Genomic DNA, 6,000 nt, shown 5'->3' on the forward strand with positions numbered 1-6,000 from the left:
TTGAGGCTATGAAAACATTCTAATATTAAATAGTGGTTATATTTGGACAGTTCTGTGAGTATTTAAAAAAGCTCCACTGAATTGTTTCTTACAAGGGTAAATATTAATGACATATAAATTGTTTCTCAGTAAAGCTATGTGTGTGCATGTGTATGTGTGTGTATAAATGGCCCTATCCCATGCCTGGCTTTGTCATACTGAGAGATGCCTGGAGATCTGAGATCCCTGGGATTGACCTTTGTGAGAACATATAGGCATATAGAAAACTACCATCAAAATAATAGAGATTTTGGACTCACTTGGTCTAATTTATATTTTGCCTTTATCCTAAAGTAAAATTTCTTGATAATTTGTTGCCCAAATGAAGGGAATGGAAATAATATTCATTACTAGTCATCAAATTGGATTGCCTGTGAGAGAGCAAATATTAAATCATACACAGCCTTGGCCTGCTGAGGAAGTGTGCATCTCTTGCAATCCTCTGGGGATAAAATCACAAGTTTGTGATACTATCCTGTCTAAAAACAACTGTAATATTAAATGTTTTTGCCACATTTCTGATAATATAATACATTTCAGACTATACCATAATAGCTTCTATTTCCCCATTTATTTCCCTACTAAACTGGGAGTTTCTTGAGGACAGGGGTCCTATGGTACTTACCTTTGAGTCCCTGTACCTAACAATGACAAGTACACAAAAGGTGTTCAATATGTTTGTCAAGTAGTTAAGTGACATAATAATTTAGACCTAATAATTATTAAGATATTATAAAATTCATTTGTTCTAAGACTTTAAAATTACTTAATAAACTAAAAGATATTAGAAGGAATGAGGACTTCTGCTTCTGGCAATAGCAGTTTAACTGGTACTGTACCCAACATAAAAAGTTACAAAACTGAACAAAATAATCGAAGCAAATGTTTTCAGACTTTGGACAACAGGCAGCATAGTGTTTCCCCCCCTGAGAAAGGAAAACAAAGGGAAGAAACCCCCTAATTACTCCAGTTTTCTCCCTGGAAAGTCCTTTCCAAATCAAGGTACAAGAAGGGAGATCTTAAGCAGAATGCTCAGCTGTGGAGGCAGAGATTGTAAGTGAAGGCAGCAGAAAATTTGCTGGGCGGATTTCCAGAGAGGAGGGCACTATGCAGAGAAGGATCACCGTAAATCTGCATACAGATCCTTTGAAATCTTTGGCTTCATACTAGACTGTATCAACACAAGGAGAAACTCCACAAGAGCTGTTGGAGAATGACTTTTGGGCAACTAGAGGTTGAACAGAAACTCCAAAGATTACTCAGTGGTAGGGTTTCTGATCAACCGGAGTGAAGACACCTTGGTGAACACCCTCAGTACTCACTGAGGCTTTAGAAAGGCCACAGATATTAGGAGTAGAGAAATTTAAGACCTATTCTCACAAAGCTTTAAAATAAGCCTTGAAATGTCAAATTGATCTGCCAGAAAATCAAATGCTTTCCAAAATAAAACTAAACACTCTTTAAAGAAAGTAAGCAAAAGCTAGATTCTCAACTGTATAGAAATCTCAACATCCATCAGTTAAAAATATTACTAAAAAATAAAAAGTAAAAATATTACTAAATCTGTGAAGAATGGAGAATGTGATCGATTTTAAGGGGGAAAAAACAGTCAACAGGCTAAGATGCAGAAATAACTGAGTAGATGAAATTAGCACCCAGGCTTTAAAATAGCTGTTAGAAATAATCTAAAGAATTTAAAGGAAAACATAAATATAATGACAAAAAGAAAGGAAGATACAAGAAAAGAATCAAATGGAATTTATAAAGATAAAAAAATGCAGTATCTGAAATATAAAATTTACTAGCTTGGCTTAAAAGCAAGTTAGGTACTGCAAAGGAAAACATTGATGAACTTAAAATTATTGTAATAAGTATTATCAAAACCAAAACATAGAGATCACCTGTACACACAAATTACAGAGCATAAATGATTTTATTACTATAACAAGTAGACAAAAATCACTAAGAATATAGAAGATTTGAGAAACTTCATCAACCTGATCAACCTAACTAACATTTATAGAACACTCCACACAACAATAGCAAAATGAATAATATTTTCAAGTGGTCTGTTCATCAGTACAGACCATCTGTTAAACATCAAAAGAAGTCTCACTAAATATTAAAGGATTAAAACCATACAGAGTATGTTCTCAGAACAAAATAGAATTAAATAAATAATCAATAACCAAAAAGATTTGGAAAATCCCAAATACTTAAAAACTAAGTGACTCAGTTCCAAACAGCCTCTTAATCAAAGAAAAAAGAAAAGATATTTCTAAATAAATGATAATAAAAGCCTAACATTACAATTTCTGGAAGACAGTTCACAAAGTAGCAGGAAGAAAATATTTGAAGCAAAATTTTTATAAAAAATGATATATGTTGGCCAAAAAACACATGAAAATACGGTATTCTCATTGGTCATTAGGGCAATAATAAATAAAACCATAGAGAAATGCTGTTTCACACCTACTAGATTGGTTAAAATTTAGAAAACTGACAATACAAAGTGTTGACAAGAGTGTAGAGAAAATGGAACTTTCAAACACCACTGCAGAGAGTATAAAATGGTGCAGCCACTTTGGAAAACAGTTTATGTTTTTTTTTTAATTTTTTATTTTTTATAAACATATATTTTTATCCCCAGGGGTACAGGTCTGTGAATCACCAGGTTTACACACTTCACAGCACTCACCAAAGCACATACCCTCCCCAATGTCCATAATCCCACCCTCTTCTCCCAAACCCCCTCCCCCCAGCAACCCTCAGTTTGTTTTGTGAGATTAAGAGTCACTTATGGTTTGTCTCCGTCCCAATCCCATCTTGTTTCATTTATTCTTCTCCTACCCACTTAAGCCCCCATGTTGCATCACCACTTCCTCATATCAGGGAGATCATATGATAGTTGTCTTTCTCTGCTTGACTTATTTCGCTAAGCATGATACGCTCTAGTTCCATCCATGTTGTCGCAAATGGCAAGATTTCATTTCTTTTGATGGCTGCATAGTATACCATTGTGTATATATACCACATCTTCTTGATCCATTCATCTGTTGATGGACATCTAGGTTCTTTCCATAGTTTGGCTATTGTGGACATTGCTGCTATAAATATTCAGGTGCATGTGCCCCTTTGGATCACTACGTTTGTATCTTTAGGGTAAATACCCAATAGTGCAATTGCTGGGTCATAGGGCAGTTCTATTTTCAACATTTTGAGGAACCTCCATGCTGTTTTCCAGAGTGGCTGCACCAGCTTGCATTCCCACCAACAGTGGAGGAGAGTTCCCCTTTCTCCGCATCCTCGCCAGCATCTGTCATTTCCTGACTTGTTGATTTTAGCCATTCTGACTGGTGTGAGGTGATATCTCATTGTGGTTTTGATTTGTATTTCCCTGATGCCGAGTGATATGGAGCACTTTTTCATGTGTCTGTTGGCTATCTGGATGTCTTCTTTGTGGAAATGTCTGTTCATGTCCTCTGCCCATTTCTTGATTGGATTATTTGTTCTTTGGGTGTTGAGTTTGCTAAGTTCTTTATAGATTCTGGACACTAGTCCTTTATCTGATATGTTGTTTGCAAATATCTTCTCCCATTCTGTCAGTTGTCTTTTGATTTGTTAACTGTTTCCTTTGCTGTGCAAAAGCTTTTGATCTTGATGAAATCCCAATAGTTCATTTTTGCCCTTGCTTCCCTTGCCTTTGGCGTTGTTCCTAGGAAGATGTTGCTGCGGCTGAGGTCGAAGAGGTTGCTGCCTGTGTTCTCCTCAAGGATTTTGATGGATTCCTTTCGCACATTGAGGTCCTTCATCCATTTTGAGTCTATTTTTGTGTGTGGTGTAAGGAAATGGTCCAATTTCATTTTTCTGCATGTGGCTGTCCAATTTTCCCAGCACCATTTATTGAAGAGGCTGTCTTTTTTCCATTGGACATTCTTTCCTGCTTTGTCGAAGATGAGTTGACCATAGATTTGAGGGTCTATTTCTGGGCTCTCTATTCTGTTCCATTGATCTATGTGTCTGTTTTTGTGCCAGTACCATGCTGTCTTGATGATGACAGCTTTGTAATAGAGCTTGAAGTCCGGAATTGTGATGCCACCAACGTTGGCTTTCTTTTTCAATATCCCTTTGGCTATTCGAGGTCTTTTCTGGTTCCATATAAATTTTAGCATTATTTGTTCCATTTCTTTGAAAAAGATGGATGGTACTTTGATAGGAATTGCATTAAATGTGTAGATTGCTTTAGGTAGCATAGACATTTTCACAATATTTATTCTTCCAATGCAGGAGCATGGAACATTTTTCCATTTCTTTGTGTCTTCCTCAATTTCTTTCATGAGTAATTTATAGTTTTCTGAGTATAGATTCTGTGCCTCTTTGGTTAGGTTTATTCCTAGGTATCTTATGGTTTGGGGTGCAATTGTAAATGGGATTGACTCCTTGATTTCTCTTTCTTCTGTCTTGCTGTTGGTGTAGAGAAATGCAACTGATTTCTGTGCATTGATTTTATATCCTGACACTTTACTGAATTCCTGTATAAGTTCTAGCAGTTTTGGAGTGGAGTCTTTTGGGTTTTCCACATATAGTATCATATCATCTGCGAAGAGTGATAATTTGACTTCTTCTTTGCCGATTTGGATGTCTTTAATTTCCTTTTGTTGTCTGATTGCTGAGGCTAGGACCTCTTTTGATACTGGTTGAGTCCTGATTTAGGACCGAGGATGTGATCTATTCTGGAGAATGTTCCATGTGCACTAGAGAAGAATGTGTATTCTGTTGCTTTGGGATGAAATGTTCTGAATATATCTGTGATGTCCATCTGGTCCAGTGTGTCGTTTAAGGCCTTTATTTCCTTGCTGATCTTTTGCTTGGATGATCTGTCCATTTCAGTGAGGGGAGTGTTAAAGTCCCCTACTATTATTGTATTATTGTTGATGTGTTTCTTTGATTTTGTTATTAATTGGTTTATATAGTTGGCTGCTCCCACGTTGGGGCATAGATATTTAAAATTGTTAGATCTTCTTGTTGGACAGAGCCTTTGAGTATGATATAGTGTCCTTCCTCATCTCTTATTATAGTCTTTGGCTTAAAATCTAATTGATCTGATATAAGGATTGTCACTCCTGCTTTCTTCTGATGTCCATTAGCATGGTAAATTCTTTTCCACACCCTCACTTTAAATCTGGAGGTGTCTTCGGGCTTAAAATGAGTTTCTTGGAGGCAACATATAGATGGGTTTTGTTTTTTTATCCATTCTGATAGCCTGTGTCTTTTGACAGGGGCATTTAGCCCATTAACATTCAGGGTAACTATTGAGAGAGATATGAATTTAGTGCCATTGTATTGCCTGTAAGGTGACTGTTACTGTATATGGTCTCTGTTCCTTTCTGATCTACCACTTGTAGGCTCTCTCTTTGCTTAGAGGACCCCTTTCAATATATCCTGTAGAGCTGGTTTGGTATTTGCAAATTCTTTCAGTTTTTGTTTGTCCTGGAAGCTTTTAATCTCTCCTTCAGGGTGAGTAATCCGCTCTGGTTTGCTTTCAGGAGCTTTTGTTCCCTGAGCGCTTTCCGTAGAGTTCCGGAGGACGGGAATACAAATGGCAGCCTCCTGGTCTCCCGCTGGGAGGAGCCAAGAGCCCAGGGCCGCACTCCTCAGTGCGCCCTCAGAGAATAGCGCCCAGTTACTCCCGTCTGCCTGACCTCCGGCCGCGCTCCGAGCTCACCGAGCCTGCGACCGGTTCAAGGTCACCCCGAGCTGCGAGCTTACTATCGGCTCTGTCTCTGTAGCTGGCTTTCCCCTTCCAATACCCGCAAGCTCTGCGACACTCAGACACCCCCCGATCCTTCTGTGACCCTGCGGGACCTGAGGCCACGCTGACCCCGTGTGGGCTTTGCCCCGGGTAGCCTCTGGAGCGATGTCCCTCAGCGGAACAGACTTTTAAAAGTCCTGATTTTGTGC

The sequence above is a fragment of the Mustela nivalis genome (assembly GCF_964662115.1).
Source record: "Mustela nivalis genome assembly, chromosome: 17".
In the NCBI taxonomy this organism is placed as follows: Eukaryota; Metazoa; Chordata; class Mammalia; order Carnivora; family Mustelidae; genus Mustela; species Mustela nivalis.